Raw genomic sequence first — 18,023 nt, forward strand, 5'->3', positions numbered from 1 at the left:
AATCCCTGGTCAGGGAACTAGATCCCACATGCATGATGCAACTAAAAGTTTGTATGGCACAACTAAGGACCCCACTGGCTGCAACCAAGGAGCACATGTGCCACAACTAAAGAAGCCGGTGAGCCGCAACTAAGGAGCCCGCCTGCCGCAACAAAGACCCAGCACAACCAAAATAAATAAATTAATTTAATTAAATTAAAAAAGGAAAAGAGCTTTGACCTTGTGGAAGAAAACTCCCCTTATAGGCCTTTTCAATTGCTTCTCCCTCCCTACATCACTGGGGTGATACCAAAGTCCTGATTTTTAAGATAATCATTCCCTTGGTTTTCTTTAGTTTCCTTTGTGCATCCCTAAATAAACTAGTATTTAGTTTTATCTGTTTTGAGCTTAGTATAAATAAAATCATATTGTATGTTTTCTTCTGGGGCTTGCACATTGTGTTTGTGTTATCAGTGTCGATGTGTGTAGCTGTTAGCTCATTGTTTTCATCGCTGTATGGTAGTTCCTTTTATAAATATACAATAATAATTATATATTCTACCCTAGTGGATATTTGGATTGCTTCCAGTTTTTTATCATTATGAACAATGCTGCCATAAACATGCATGTACATGTTTCCTAGTGCTGGAGTTTCTAGACTAGGGTAAATAACTGGGCGCAGAATTGTAGCATCATAGGATTGTACATATTCAGTCTTAGGAGGTAATGCAAAACTCTTTTTCAAAGTGCTTGTACAAATTTACGCTCTTATCTGCAGTGAAGAAGAGTTCCCATTGTTCCACAGCATCTCATTTGGAATGGTCAGACTTATTTTTTATCAATCTGGTGGGTATGTAAAAATATTTCAATGTGGTTTTGTTTTTTTTTTAATTTATTTATTTTATGTATTTTTTTTGGCTGCGTTCAGTCTTCATTGCTGTGCGTGGGCTTTCTCTAGTTGCGGAGAGCCGAGGCTACTCTTCGTTGCTGTGCATGGGCTTCTCATTGCGGTGGCTTCTCTTGTTGCGGAGCACAGGCTCTAGAGCACAGGCTCAGTAGTTGTGGCACACAGGTTTAATTGCTCTGTGGCATGTGGGATCTTCCCAGACCAGAGCATGGACCCGTGTCTCCTGCATTGGCAAACAGATTCTTAACCACTGCACCACCAGGGAAGTCCCTTCAATGTGGTTTTACTTTGCATTTTCCTCCTTACTTATCAGGTTGCACATCTTTTCATGTGTTTAGTGGCTGTTTGAGTTTCCCCTTTCATGAAGTATCTGTTTGATAGTCTTTTGCCCATTCTCCTATTTTGTGTTTGTCTGTTTGTTACTAATTCATAAGTATACTTCATATATTTTTTATGTTCTTCTTTTTGTTCCATTTTTTTATTGAAGTATAGTTGATTTACAATGTTGGGTTAATTTCTGCTGTACAGCAAAGTGATTCAGTTATATGTATATACATTCTTTTTCATAGCCTTTTCCATTATGGTTTACCACACGATATTGAATATAGTTCCCTGTGCTATACAGTAGGACCTTACTGTTTATTCATTCTGTATTTAATAGGTTGCATCTGCCCACCCCAAACTCCTACTCCATCCCTCCCCCAACCCCCTCCTCCTTGGGAGCCACAAGTCTGTTCTCTATGTCTGTGAGTCTGTTTCTGTTTCATAGATAAGTTCATTTGTGTCATATTTTAGATTCCACATATGTGATATCATATGGCATTTGTCTTTCTCTTTCTGACTTACTTTGCTTAGTATGATATTATCTGGTTGCATCCATGTTGCTGCAAATGGCATTATTTCAACCTTTTTAATGGCTGAGTAATATTCCATTGTATATGTGTACCACATCTTCTTTATCCATTCATCTGTCGATGGACATTTAGGTTGTTTCCATGTCTTGGCTATTGTAAATAGTGCTGCTAGGAATATAGGGATGCATGTATCCTTTTGAATTATAGTTTTGTCCAGATATATGCCCAGGAGTGGGATGGCTGGATCATATGGCATCTCCATTTTTAGTTTTTTTGAGGAAGCTCCATACTGTTTTCCATAGTGGCTACACTAACTTACATTCCCACCAACAGTGTAGCAGGGTTCCCTTTTCTCCACACCCTCTCCAGCATTTGTTATTTGTAGACTTTTTAATAATGGCCATTCTGACCGGTGTGAGGTGGTACCTCATTGTAGTTTTGATTTTTATGCTACTCTTTTATCACTTAAATGTGTTGCAAATGTTTCTTCTGCCAGTTGATGGTAGGTATTTTATGAAGTCTTTTGATGGATAAATGTTCTCAATTTTAATACAGTCCAATTTACCAATCTTTTCTCTTATGATTTATATGTTTTATGTCTTAAGAAAACTTTCCCTACCATAGGGTCATGAATATTTTCTCCTATATATATATTTTTAATGTTTATAGTTTTGCCTTTTACAGTAGATTTTTAATTCACCTAGAAATTATTTTTTTGTATGGTATGAAGTAAGTGTCCAATTTCATTTTTGTAATGAATACTGAAACATTCCAGCACCATTTACTGAAAGGTCTGTCATTTCTCCTTTATTCTGTAGTGCCTCTTTGTCCATATTAATCTAGATCTGGGCTCTCTCTACAAATTCATTGATGTATTCTTCTATCCTTGGACCAATGTCATACTATCTTAATTATTATGACTTTATAAATTTTAATATCTGGTAGCAAGTCCTCTATCTTATTCTTCTTCATCAAGAGTGTCTTGGCTATTTTTGGCCTTTTGCACTTACATATAAATTTTAGAATCAAGTTGTCAAGTTTCACCGAAAAAGTGTCTATTGGGATTTTGATTGGAATTGCAATTGAATCCATAGATCAATTTGGGAGAATTCACATCCTTAAATGTTAAGTCTTCCAATCCATGAACATAATATATCTCCATTTACTTACGTTCTCTTTAACAACATTCAATAAAGTTTTATAATTTTCTTGCATATATTTTGTTAGATTTATTCCTGGATTTTTAAAATAAATTTGAATGCTACCACAAATGTCATAGATATTATCTTCTTAATTTTCATTTATGAGCTGGTATTTAGAAATCAATGGTTTTATAATTGTATTATTTTCTAAGGCTCCTGTAAAAAATTGCCACAAACTTAGTGGCATAAAACAACAGAAGTTTAATATCTTGCATTTCTATAGTTTAGAAGACAGAAATGGGTCTCATTGGGCTAAAATCAAGGTGTTAGAAAGACTGTGTTTGTTTCTGGAGGCTCTAGGGGAGAATCTATTCCTTGCCCTTTACAGTTGTTTTTTTTTTTTTTTTTGCCTGTGTTGGGTCTTCGTTGCTGCTCACAGGCATTCTCTAGCTGCAGAGAGTGGGGGCTACCCTTGGTTGCGGTGTGCTGGCTTCTTATTGCGGTGGCTTCTCTTGTTGCGGAGCACCAGCTCTAGGCACGTGGGCTTCAGTAGTTGCGGTGTGTGGGCTCAGTAGTTGTGGCTCGTGGGCTCTAGAGCGCAGGCTCAGTAGTTGTGGTGCACAGGCCCAGTCACCCTCCGACATGTGGGATCTTCTGGGACCAGGGATTGAACTCGGGTTCCCCACACAGGCAGGCAGGTTCTTAGCTACTGTGTCACCAGGGAAGTCCCCCTTTCCAGTTTTTAGAGCCACTTACATGCCTTAGCTTGTGGCCCCCTTTTTGCATCTTCAAAGCCAGCAACAGCAGGTCAAGTTCTTCTTCTTTTTTTTTAATTAATTAATTAACTTATTTATTTTTGTCTGTGTTGGGTCTTCGCTGCTGCGCGAGGGCTTTCTCTAGTTGCGGCGAGCGGGGGCTACTCTTCGTTGCAGTGCATGGGCTTCTCATTGCAGTGGCTTCTCTTATTGCAGAGCATGGGCTCTAGGCATGCGGGCTTCAGTAGTTGTGGCACTCGGGCTCAGTAGTTGTGGCTCACGGTCTCTAGAGTGCAGGCTCAGTAGTTGTGGTGCACGGGCTTAGTTGCTGTGTGGCATGTGGGATCATCCCAGACCAGGGCATGAACCCGTATCTCTTGCATTGGCAGGCAGAGTCCCAACCACTGTGCCACCAGGGAAGTAATGTACTTCTTATAGTACATTACCTTGCCTTTTCTGTTGCCCTCTTTCACTTTGAAGTACACTTGTGATTACATTCAAATAATCCAGGATGATCTGCCCATCTCAAATCCCTAAATTAATCATATCTGCAAAGTCACTTTTGCCATGTAAGGCAGTATATTCACAAATTTCAGGGGATTAATATCTAGACATCTTTGCGGGGGTAGGGGGCATCATTCTGTCTACTATGGTATTATTGATTTTGTATCTTGCAATCTTACTAACATCTCTTATGAATTCTTGTAATTTATCTACAGGTTCTTTTAGATTTTCTACATATACAATCAAATCATTTGCAAATAATGACACTTTTGTCCTTTCCAATTAGTGTGTGTGTGTGTGTGTCTTTTCCCCCTACCTTTAAGGCCAAGGTACAACAAAAAGAATGGCTGGAAAAATAAAAAAATGGCTAGGACCTCCAGTATAATGTCCAATAGGATGGGTTATATCAGGCAATCCTATATGGTTTCTGCTCTCAGATGGAATACGTTCAGCATTTCACCATTATGCATAATATTTGCTGTAGACTTTTTTCTTCTGAAATTGAGATTATCATATGATTTTCTCCTTTAATGTGTCCATATCATGAATTACATTAATGATTTTCTAATGTTCAATCAACCTCCACTTCTGAGAAAAACCAAACTTAGTCATGCATTTTAGTAGTTATGCTAATGAGGGATATGGGCCTTTTATTTTCCTTTTTTGTATGCATTGTCCTTATTAGGTTATAATAGGTTATAACAGCCTCATAAAATTAGTCACAGAGGGTACCTGCTTTTTCTGTTCTCTCAAATAGTTTGTGTAAGATTAGAACTATTTGTCACTGCAGTGGTTTTAATAAGATTGCTGACATTTTCTAAACCTAAAATGCATTTTATTTATTTATTTTTTTTCGGTACGCAGGCCTCTCACTGTTGTGGCCTCTCCCGTTGCGGAGCACAGGCTCCGGACATGCAGGCTCAGCGGCCATGGCTCACGGGCCCAGCCACGCCGCGGCATGTGGGATCCTCCCAGACTGGGGCACGAATCCGTGTCCCCTGCATCCGCAGGCGGACTCTCAACCACTGCACCACCAGGGAAGCCCTAAAATGCATTTTGAAGTTTGTACATTCTTCTGAAGTTCTGTGTCAAGTGCATTATCATCTTATTTAATGCATTTAATTATTCAGTCCAGGGGGATTGGAAGCATTTATCTCTTTTTTTTCTTTTTTCTGATAGGGAAAATGAAGCTAAACAACTTACATATAAATCTAAAGATTATATAGCCACTAAATGGCAGACCAGAACTCATCAAGACTTCCTGACTTCATATCCATTGTACAGCACCACATTTTCATTGATATTCTCAAGAAGTACTGATAGTTGGCTGTGGTGGTTTTAAATTCTTTTGAAAAAAATTTATGTTGTTTCTCTCTCTTCCTTTGATGTTATTTCTTGCCATCACTTTTTTCCTTTCTTTCTCTTTGCCCCACTATTTATGTTATTTCTAGTATGTTTTGCTCTCAGAGACAAAAATAGATTATTATTTTGTAACAGTAAATATGCTCTGAGTGTCTGAGGGACATTCCTAGAAGTAACCAGCATGAGTTTTGTAACATCCATTTTCCGATGCTAAGAAGCTTTTATCATTTTGTGTTACAAAATTTTGTGTTACAAAAATTTCAGGTTACTAGACTGTTAATTATCTTTCTATTTATATTTCCTACACTGCACTACTCAAAGTGTGGTCTGTGAACCAGCAGAATTGGCATCTCCTTGGGGCATATCAGTGGCAAAACAATCTCAGGCCCCATTCCAGAACCAGTGAATCAGAATCTGCATTTTAGCAAGATCCCTGTGTGATTCCTATGAACATTAAAGTTTGAGAAGCATTGGCCTAGATCACCAATTAGATTATAAAAAATCTTTGAGGGCTTCCCTGGTGGCGCAGTGGTTGAGAGTCTGCTTGCCGATGCAGGGACGCGGGTTCGTGCCCAGGTCCGGGAAGATCCCACATGCCGCGGAGCGGCTAGGCCCGTGAGCCATGGCCGCTGAGCCTGCGCGTCCGGAGCCTGTGCTCCGCAACGGGAGAGGCCACAACAGTGAGAGGCCCGCGTACCGCAAAAAAAAAAAAAAAAAATCTTTGAGAGCTTCTTATACCTTTTCATATCCGCGGTTTTAAGCACCATGCCTTACACATGGTATGAACCACACACTTATGAAATGAAGGCTATGGTGATGATTTTGTAAAACACATGGCAAATCAGAATCCTCAGTTCTGTTTTTGACTGTCAGGAACTCCATATATTGCTTAATTTCAGTAGCCTTCAGTTTCTCATCTGTAAAAAGGAGGAATATAATTGCATTTTCTCTAATGACCCAACCAATTCCAAAATGCTGTACCATAACTGATAAATATCATCTTATAGTTAAACTAATTAATGTTGATAACAATTGAAATTGTTCTGAGATATTTTCTTTGCAAAAAAATTCAACACCAGTTATGTAATGGTATTGAAAGAAATACATAATATATTAAAAAGTATCATTTGCATCCAAAGTTGTTATTGGTAAGATCTGACTTGGAAAAGATGTGTTTTTTTGTTTGATCAGATATCTTTTCTCAAGCAGCGAAGCAGGGCAATAATAGGGGCCAACAATTTGTGTTTCTAGAGTTCAGGTTTTATAGTCTGGTAAAATGGCAAATCAGAAATTGCTATATGGGAAAAATATAGGAGATGATTTTTTTTTAAGGTTCAACATTTTTATTACTGAAGAATAGAATGGCTTATTAGAATTTTAGGAGATAATGCTTTGATTTCATGAACATTGTGTAGGATTATCAAACCAGAATTAATATATTTTACCTAGCAGTCTAGAATTTCACATTTTTCTAGCAATTTGTATTTGTTCCTACCTTCAAGATATCAGATGTAGAGAAGGGTAGATAAAAGAGCAAAGTTACAGAAGAAGTTTACCCCATTTCAGAGTGTATCTGGCTGACCTAAAAAATGAGACATTTCATAGTTTGATCTGCTGTTGTGTCCATCACTGGAAAACCCAGCATTTTCTTGGATAAGAATTTGCACTCAAATTGTATTACTATAAGGACATCATAATCATCATTGTGGAAACCATTTTTGACAACCCACAAAAGAATCAAGTTTTACTCATGATTGCCACTTATAGTTTTGATTCCTTTGATCTTCGCATCTACTTGTTGGGCAATTCTGGTCCCTAAATTAGACATTTGGTATACTTGGTCAGCCTTGAAACTTCAAAGACAACAAGCTGTCCAGCCATCTGCAAGACTGTCATTGAAGTCCCTTGTGTTCTCACAAATTGCAGCTTGTCTACTTTGAAAGATGAGCAACAAATCTATTCCAAGCCTGAGTAAACCAACTGACCAATCTCAGAGCAACAACGATGGTCACTCATGGGTCTAGCAGTTCCCATTCGAAACACCAAAACACTGTACTTAGAAAAGTAAGGTTAGTGGAAACCTGGTGTCTTCCACACCATCTTGGAGAAGTACTGTTTGTTTATTTATTTGGTTGCGCCTGGTCTTAGTTGTGGCTCGCCGGCTCCTTAGGTGTGGCATGTGAACTCTTAGTTGCAGCATGCATGTGGGATCTAGTTCCCTGACCAGGGATGGAACCCAGGGCCCCCTGCAGTGGGAGCACAGAGTCTTAACCACTGTGCCACCAGGGAAGTCCCAGAAGCACTGTTTTGTTTGTTTGTTTGTGTTTGTGGGCATATTTTGTGTGATTAAGAACTGCTCTTAGCTTATGGGAATAAGACAAAAATGCCTCTCACATATGCCTTTGGCATTGTCACATTTAACCTTTTGCATGTATGTATTGAATTTGGAGATTTTTGTTTTGTTTCGTTTTGTTTTGTTTTAGATGGCTGGAGTAAGAGGGCCTGGAGTAAGACTTTGCAGATATTACGGCAGAAGGCATTTTATTTTCATAAAGAAGGAAAAATACACCCATCTCATAATTACAAGCATTGGAGTTGAAACATTGAGACAGTTTCTTTTACTGCTTTCCACCACTAATTGGTAGATGACCTTGGGCAAATCACTTAACCTCTAGATTTCCTCATCTGCAAAATGAAAGCATTGGTTTACAGACAACCATTTAAATCCCTCCTCCAAATATTCATTCATTCTCTAATTTATTCAGGACCTACGATGCGCCACCGGCACTAATTAACACTGTGATTCTTGGAAAGCTCAAGATTGTCTCCAACTCCTTTAAGCATCACTCCCCGTCCTGCCTTAAAACCAGCTCCTGAATTCTCCCCCAAAGAGATCGAAACACTTTTCCTGTCTGAAAATATCATGGGGAAGTGTCAATTGCCTTCACCCGGCGTCAACCGAGAGCGCGTGCTCCCGCCGGTTAGTGTCTTTTTCTTTCTTTGTAAAGGGCAACCTCTGCATTTTAAACGGCAACCTAGTCACCCGAAAAAATGCAATTGAAAGGGCGCCCGGAGGTCAGGGCGGGACACCCAACCGCTCCTTTTTCGGCCGGGGAAACCTGGGAAACATTTTTTGGGCTCTGTCCGAGTCACGCGGCAATTCCACAGCAGGAATTGTGCAATGCGGCGAGTCGGGCGGCCGTCCGGGGGTGGAAACAAGTGGGGAAGGCTTCCGCAGTGCCAACTCCCGCCCCCACTAGGGAACTGCGAGGCACTACGGCGCGGTCAGGCCAGCTGGGCTCCGGGTGGGCCCCAACCCGGGCCAAGAACGCCTCGCTTCGCCGTAGGGACCGAGGACTGAGAAGCGCGTGGGAGCCGTCCCTCTCTCGCGCTGGGTCAGCCGCCGCCCGCGTCCCGGGACTCAGTGAGGAGCCGGAGCACGAGGTGGAACGGCGCCCCAAGGCGACGCGGGGGGGATGCGGGGGGGGACGCAGCCAAGCCGCATCGATCGCGAATGGGAACTCCGCGCTCGCGCTTTCGGTAAGAGCACCGGGACTTCCAGCGGCGCCTCGCTCCCGCCCTCGCCGGCCCGGCTGCCCTTTCGGATGGTGACGCAGCCGGCCGGGTACGCAGAAGTCTGCGCGGAAACCTGGAACCTCCCCCGGCCGCGGGCGCCGCCTTCCCGCCCCCGCGCAGCCTTAGCCGCGCCGCGCTCCGCTGAGCCCCGCGCCGGTTGTCCCGCAAGGAGCGAGGACTTGAGCCGCGCTGAAAGGGTTAAACCTCTGAGCGGTCCCTGGGTGCAGGCTCGGTGATGAACGTTTGGTCCCACTCATTACTCACGTCACTGTCTTTGTGATGTGCATTCTGTTGTTAGCTTCACCTAAAGAGGTGGGGAAACAAGCTCAAAAAAATAAAGTTACTTTCTTGAAGTCGAACGAGGCAGAGCTGCGACTCAAATCCAGGGCTGTCTTGACACAGATATATCCTACTTCTCTTGGATCAAACGCTTCATGGCTTTCATTCCAGTGAGCCGCGAACAGGTAACAGGTGGGACAGGTAAACAGAACTGGAGCTCCTCATCCTGGGGTGACGGGAACAGTTTGCTTCTGGTTGGTGCTCACACATTAGCCCAACTGTGCTGTTAAAAAAAAAAGAAAACAAAAGTTTTCCGTGTATACCATGAAGTTGAAAAGGTTGGAAAGCGTTTCTCAGCCCTTGTGCCTCTATTTTCAAACTGTACACTGGGATCCGGGACACCTATCATGTGGGATTGCTGGAGGATTAAATAAAACGGTATTTTACACGTTAATTCAGCACATGTTAATTTTTCCTTCCTTTTGCAGCGCTCCCGGGGACATCGGGGCACTCACCCTCCTCAACACTGAAGAGGGGACGCAGTCATTCTAGGTCAACCCCTTCCTTTTCTGACAGATGAGAGATTTAATCCACGCAACGGAAGATCACTTAACCCCATCGCCATTTAATTAGTGACAGACACCAAGCTAGGGGGCTCTGTCTCTTGGCCCCTACGAAGGCTCTTTCCATTTCACCCCCCCAACCCCCACTTTTCCTCCAAAAGCTTCAGAACAGCTCTGAGGCCAGAACGTGACTTCCTTGGTGACCGTCGGCAGTGAAGTGGGCGGGAACCTCCCAGAAGGCTAGAGGAGGAAGTCGAGTCCTGGGGCTCACAGCCTGCCTGACCCCTGGAGAGGGGGACCTCCCACCCTGCCTGGGCCTCTTTGCTGGCCGGGGGGCGGGTGGTGGTGCCCCTTTTGGTAACTCGGGGAGTTAGAAGTGTGTGTGTGTGTGTGTGTGTGTGTGTGTGTGTGTGTGTGTGTGTGTATTTCCATCTGTGGAATGTCCAAGCAAAAGTAGATTAAAGTAAAAAGGAATATGCTAGCTTTAGGATTCTATCCTGGATGGGATAGAGTCCTTCCATGGCAAATCATTTCAATATCAGCACAGAATTTTCAGGGGAGTTTATCTTGAAAAGTGAAACACGCTAATGGAAGTTTTCTAACATCATAAAATCTTGGGAATCGTCCACTCTGTTTGCTTGGGTTTCAAAATCACTACTGACTGGAGCAGCTGTTTTTCCCTTCCAAGGGTCCATTTTCCGAAATGAGGCTAAAATATCTGGACAGCCTTTCCCTTGGGTACCATGGAATGTTGAGAATATGAATGGCCTCTTAGTAGAGTTGGAGCTCCAAAGGGAAGTAGTAGGACCATGAAAGGTCCTTTAAAAACAAAACTCTCCTTTTTAAAAATCATAAAAATAATTAGTACTCATTGTGGAAAAGTTAGATTTTTTTTTTCAGAATCAGAAAGAAGAAAAAGAATTGGAACCCCATGCCCAGAAAACTGTTAACAATTTCATGTATAGCATTATATGTAATCAGACTGAACACGCTGCTTTTTTCCTTGAACCCCCTCTTTTCCTTGAATAAAATATCATGACATGCCACTAAATATTTTCCATACTTGTTTTAAAATATTTAGTATTCCATTGTACATTCATTTAGCCAAAGCCCAATTGAAGGACTTAAAATTGTGCCCAGGATTTTGCTATTGAAACAGCAATGAAGTATGAGCCTTGTAGCTAAATCTTCAAGTCCATTCTCAATTATTTACAGAGGTAAATTTCCTACAAGTGGTATTTCTGAGACCAGGGATAAAGATGGCCCTACAGTGACCTTTTCAGCTTGACTTTTCCCCCCAGTGTTTTCCTGGACTTTCTATACCATTTGTTCACCAAGAATTTATTGAGCACCCAGTACATGCCAGACGTGCCTGGATAAAGAGATGAACCCTCTGAAGTGCAAAGTGCCATAGATGTTGTCAGAGAAAGCTTTGGGTAGGCAGATGCCCTGTTTGAAGAGGATCATGAAAGACCAGTAGACTTTCTTGAGACCAACACATTTTAGGTGAGAGGAGGTTAGTGGGGAGCATTGAAAAGGGATGGGAGGCACAATGAGGTCAAGGGGGAATTTCCTGTACAAAAGCATGGTGGCCTAATAGGCTGGTGGTATGTTTTCATGTATTTGGGGAAATTGTGAGTTGTCTTGTGTGTGTGTATTAAGAGCCGACCTGGGAAGGAGAGCAGGACAGAAGACAAAGAAATAGCCTCTGTGTCATGCTAAAATGTTTGGACCTTATTCTCAAACAGAAAGGGATTTATGGCGCCTCTAAGGTCATGATAAAATTGGATTCCACCACTTAACCCATTGATGGGCACTGTCTTCAGTGGGTCCCCCAAATCATTCCTGGGGAGGGAAAACAAAAGATAGAAAAATTTGCAAAGGAAATTTCCCAAAAGAATGTTAAAAACTGCAGAGAATCAACCAAACTCATTGGTAGTTACTACTGTATCCATTGTACTTAAGTGCGGGCTGTAGTTATAATTAGTAAGTTGGATCGTGAGAAAATTTCTCTTCTCTACCTTGAAGAGAGTGGCTTTAATACTGGTGCATGCCCAGACATTACTTCAGTTTCCTATCAGAAAAACAAATCGAAGACTTCCAGTAAGTCTAAAAACATGCTGCATAGATGGTGGTTTAAGAAAAACTTTTACTTATAGACAAAAACTCAAATGCCTGCTGTGACCAGGTAGGTAATGACTTTCAACAATTCAGGAAAGTTCTCAGCTATTATTTCTCTGAATATTTCCTTTCCCTCATTTTTGCTATCTCCTTAGGGAATCTGGTTACATGTGTATCAGACCTTCTTTTATTTATTTAAGATCCTGCAGCTTGTGGGATCTTAGTTCCCTGACCAGGGATTGAACCGGGGCCCTTGGGCAGTGAAAGTGCAGAGTCGTAACCACTGGACCACCAGGGAATTCCCCTGGACCTTCTAATTCTATTGCCCAAGTCTGGCACTCTCTCTTTCATATTTTGTATCTGCATTTGGATAATTTTTTAGGAACTGATTTCCAGTTTGCTAATTCTTCAGCTTCGTCAAATCTCCCTTTGAACTTGAGTTTTAAATTTCTGTCATTTTTTCATTCCTAGAAGTTTTATTGGACAATTCTATATAGTTTCTTGCTCATTTCTGTTGGCTTTATTTTCTTGAAACAACGTCAGTCTCTCCCCTGACTTCTATACCTCCATCAGCAGGAAGCAAGAGGGATGCCTGTAGTAACCTGTGCTTCAGATAAGGACATTTCTTCCCTTACCCTCACATAAGCATTGTCAAGAGCAAAGAGAGAGGCCTAGCACTCTATATGCTTTTGTGAAGAGAATTCTCCCTCCACAGCAACCATACTCACAGTGGGGTTCCTTACCGCTGCCTGCCCTGAAACCATTATAATCTCATTATGCCTCTGTCCCTTGTTAATGTCAGTTGCACAAGAAGCCCAGGACTCTCAAGTCATCCCTCACACCCAGAGCTAATCCTCATGTGGCTCTTAAGGACGGTCTCTACTGTAGTACTGCATATCTCTCCTAGTTTTTTTCTTTTTTCACCACTTGCCATACGACATATTTTATTAAGTTATTTGTTTGTCTTCCTCTCCTAAAATGTAACCTCCTTGAGAGCCAGGGTATTTATTTTGTTGGCTGCTTTGTCCTTAGAGCTTAGAACATTACATGGAAAATAGAAGGTATTCAAAAAATTTTTACTGAGTGAATTAATATTAAGCCTTCTTATTTTATATTCTGTGTCTTGACATTCTATAGCTGAGGATTTTGCGGGTCTGATTTGTGTTATCTGTTGCTGCTGCCTTTTACTCTGCCTCATTTACTTGTGTGTTTTATGGATTTTGACTCTGAACTCATACTCTTTGGATTTTGTCTGTAGGAATTCTTCAAAATATAGATGGAAGTTACATTCATTCAGAGATCATTTGTGTTTATTCTTATAGTTGCCTGGGGTCACTACTTACCCGGGACCAAATTAGTATCTCTACCTGTTTTTAACTACAAAAGTAGGGTGAACTGGACTACAAAAACGTGTGTGGGATTATCAGCTTGTGGATGTAAATTATCAAAAGATACACATGTCAAAATATATGTATGTGTATTTATCTTTTGATAATTTATAACCACATTCTCCTTGGTACTTGGCTGTATATATTTTTCCCACATGCCAAGGTCCAGACAGGCAAGTTTCCTTGTCCCTTTCTGTGCAGCAGGTTTTATTCTGTTTATCCTTATACTGGAAGTGTAGCCCCCTTTGGGTTTTCCAGCTTTATTAGGTTTCCCCATCTTGGGTGGACTTTAGCTTGAGCTGACTTCTAAAAGTCCAGTTCCTCAGATCTCTAGATTTCTCAAGAGTAACTTGATTTTTCACATGAAATCAGCAATTTTTAAGTGTTGACAGTCAATTCAAATTTATATTTTTAAGTGCTGGACAAAACAGTTACCATGGGTCATATTTGAGCTTTGGTCTACCAGTTTACAACCTCTGTTCTAAACAGATTGACCCATGTGTATTCTATATATATGATGCAGGATGCATTTTGTTAGAATACATCTATTAGATACAATAGCCATAGATTTGGAGAGAAAGGTCCAATTTTAGATTTCTGCTTCTTTTTCTCTATAAATATACTTGCCAGATCATGTGTCTAGATTTTTCTGTTCAGGAAATATGATCATTAAATCTACAATATAAGGAAATATAGGGCATAGTCCCTGCCCTCAAGGTTTTACATTCTATGCAAAGTAGAATGTGCAAGATGGATTGAAGTATCATGAGTTTTAAAGAAGGAAGACCATCTAGGAAGTCACTACCTCAGTCTGGGCCTGCATTAAAAGAGCCAGAGTGAGGGCGTGACGGCACTAGAAGGAAAGGGGCAGATACCAGATATTTAAAGGAAGAAGTGATAGGAGTTGATAACTGAATGAATGTGGGCTAAGAATAGGAGAGGAATTATGTTCGTTCTTATGTGATCAGTAAAATTCTAAAATTTCTTTTGGTTTGCTCATTTCTCATAAATCAGACAATATGAAAGATTTTATAATTTATAAAAGGCTCAACAAATGTAATCAGTTTTTATATAATAAGGAGAAAAGGAAAAATTCAACTATTGGGGGAAATATTTTGGCTGATGTATTTATATATATTATCCCCTTCTAGTACCTTCTCAACATGAAAGGACTGCCTTTCTCCTTTAGTAAACAAAAATAAATGTGCACAGGCACATCAAGATTTCAAAATATCTATAGGCTTCTCAGTTTGGAAAGCTCCATTGAAATAGACTGTCAGTATTCTCCTAAATCAATGCTATTCATTCCACTTCTGGCATTTCACTGGCATCTGATTGTTTGAAGGGGCTATAGGGAAACTGATGATGTTAAGTAAGATAGATTATGGATCACATTCAACTCTCAGTGGGCCTGGCAGGCATAACTCCCGTTATTGCTAATGGGAGTTTTGAGTTTAAGCTTTTGTGTACCTAAGAGTTTACCATTAAAAATCTGTCCATCTCCTCATCCTTTCAGTAGGTTGCAAATAGCTTTAACTTTAGGTGTAACTGATTAATTGGTTGGGACAATGGCCTGATTGTAAATGATCAATGCCCAGCAGGTTCCCCCAACTTCTGCCCCTTTTTAGTTCCACCCTAGAATAAAGAAAACAATTTAGAAATTACCAAGCACTTTCACGTGCACGGTATCACGCTTGAATCTCTGCAATTCTGTACTGAAAGTAGGTTAGTGTCTTAGTTCAGGTGGCTATAACTAAGTACCAAAGACTGAGTGGCTTATAAACAATAGAAATGTATTTCTCACAGTTCTGGAGGTGTCTGAGGTCAAGGTGTCAACATGGTCAGGTTCTGATAAGAACCTTCTTCCTGGTTGCGGACTACCATCTCATTGTCTCCTCCAGTGGTGGAATGAGGACGAGAGAGTTCTTTGGGGTCCCTTTACAAGGGCACTAAACCCATTCCCAAGGGCTCCACCCTCATGACCTAATTCCCTCCCAAAGGCCCCACCTCCTAATACCATCATATTGAAGGTTAGAATTTCAATGTATGAATTTGGGGGAGACACAAACATTCAGTCCACTGCAGTTGGGCTTAGCTACTATTTCAATTTAGAAACTTGACTATCAGTTTGCCTTGAAGTTTCTCGTTCAACGTCACAAGGCTTGCGCACGTGAAAAGAGGATTTGAACCTAAGTCTCATGGCAACAAGTCCATTGCTTTTTCCAGGGCTCCAGATTGCTTCTCAGCCATTCAATTTAACAAGTGCTAAATTACGTGTGGCTTTATCAGGTTCTGAGGGTGGCAGGAGTGCACAATATTGCCACGGCTCCCCAAGGACTTAGAGTTTATTTGATCAAGATCTGTGTACACATAAAATGGCTACAGCATGAATTGTGTTTTCATGAAGTATTTTAGGAATGTAGTGAAAGGAGAAATCATCATGGCTGTTCACTGGGGAAACTTTCATGGAGGAGGCCTGTGGGTGTTCATAACTGCTTGGTAGCAAATTAGGTACCAAATTAGGTACCTCATCAAGAGGATGAATACCTACTCTGTGTCGGGCACTGTGCTGGGTGCCTCTCTTACCTTCTCTTATTTAAACCTACTCTCCACTTTACTCTCCACTTTACACTCTACTCTCCCTCAACATGCAGGCAGACCTATGGGCTAGAACAGAGAGAGGGGGGATCTATTGTGTACATGGTCTCACTTTATAAAAGAAAGTCCTGACCCACAAAAAAATGCTTTGAGATAATTATGAAAAGGCCAAGCCATCAATCAAACATTTTGCCAAGTTTAGGAAAACAAAACAAGGGAGAATATAAGTACAGAGGACATTAAAGGATCAGCATCTTTTTTTGTTTTGTTTTGATTTTGTTTTTATGAGATTATTTTATAAAACTTCCTATGTACAGCACAGTGACTATAGTTAACAATACTGTATTATATATTTGAAAGTTGCTAAGAGAGTAGATCTTAAAAGTTCTCATCACAAGAAAAAAATTGTAACCATGTGTGGTGATGACTAGATGTATCGAGGATCAACATCTTTTAAACAGACCCAGTCTTTGTGGCCTAATACTTGGGGGACAGTCAGCTTCAGGAGGTCAAGATGCTTTGTTCCCTGAACGATTGAGGAAGGTGATCCCTAAGGAAGCTCATCTCCCTGGACAAGTTTCTAAAACTATCAAATATGGTTTACATGTGTTTTCTAGAACTTTTATTCAATGTACTTTTTGTACATATATTTTTACAATACATACATACTTTTGTATTCATATTATTTAAAATGTTTTTTCCCTAATGCCCTATGTTCCATGGCAACAGTTTTGTCAACACTGTAATGGTTGGCCAGCATTGGTGCTGGTTGGTACACCCTTCTCCACAGCTGTCGCCAAGTGTACAACTTGGTGCCAAGTTTACAACACAGAGGAGAAAGGCTTCAAGCAATTGCAAGAGAAGGGGGCAGCATCAAACATTAGGTCACAGGGCTCAAAGGAGGAGGATAAGAAGATGCTGGAAAATTAGGTGGAGAGTTGACAAACAAGAACAGTTCAATTAGGGTATGTTTTTATTGTGGTGAAATTAACATACATAATAGGCTATTTTAACCATTTTAAGTGCACAATTTAGTGGCATGAATTATTTACACTGTTGTGCTACCACTACCACTATCTATTTCTAAAACTTTTCCATTACCCCAAACACAAGCTCTGTACCCATCAAGCAAATAACTTCCCATTACTCCTCCCTCCAGCCCCTGAGAAACACTAATCTACTTTCTGTTTCTATGTATTTCCTACAGTATTTGTCCTTTTGTGTCTGGCTTATTTCAGGGTTCATCCATGTTGTAATATGTATCAGAACTTCATTCCTTTTACTGGCTGGATATTATTCTATTGTACGTATATACCACATTTTGTTCATTCTTCTGTTGATGGACAGTTGGATTGTTTTCACCTTATTGGCTATTGTGAATAGTGCTGCAGTGAACATTGGCATACAATACCTCTTTGAGTCCCTCTTTTCAATTCTTTTAAGTGTATACTAGGAGTGGAATTGCTGGTAGTTCTGGTTAACTTCTTGAGGAACTGCCAATCTGTTTTCCACAGGGACTGCACCATTTTACATTCCTACCAGCAGTGTATGAGTGTTCCAATTTCTCCACACCCTTGCCAACACTTGTTATTTCTGTTTCTGTCTGTTGTTTGTTTATTTGTTTAATAGTCATCTTCATAGGTATGAAGTAGTTTCTTATTGTGATTCTGTGTTACATTTTCCAATGACGAATGATGTTGAGCATTTTAAAAATTGGGTTGTTTGTCTTTTATTGAGTTGTAGGCGTTCTTATATATTTTGGATATTAAACACTTATCAGATGTATGACTCGCAAATATTTTCTCCCATTCTGTGGGTTCTCTTTTCACTTACTTTTTTTTTTTTGTATTAGCAAAGTTTTACTTCTGGAGGGGATATATGTATACATATAGCTGATTCACTTTGTTTTACAGCAGAAACTAACCCAACATTGTAAAGCAATTATACTTCAATAATAAAAAAAAAAGATTTGCTTAGGTTAAAAAAAAAGTTTTA

The 18,023-nt window shown here is 40.5% G+C and overlaps 1 protein-coding gene across 1 annotated transcript in view; it reads left to right on the forward strand.

Moving 5' to 3' along the window:
* JAK1 (Janus kinase 1) overlaps positions 1-18,023 on the forward strand; it is a 232,381-nt gene that overhangs the window by 57,312 nt on the left and 157,046 nt on the right. The gene's annotated exons all lie outside the window — the stretch shown is intronic.

Source organism: Lagenorhynchus albirostris, chromosome 2 (genome assembly GCF_949774975.1).
Source record: "Lagenorhynchus albirostris chromosome 2, mLagAlb1.1, whole genome shotgun sequence".
Classification (NCBI taxonomy): Eukaryota; Metazoa; Chordata; class Mammalia; order Artiodactyla; family Delphinidae; genus Lagenorhynchus; species Lagenorhynchus albirostris.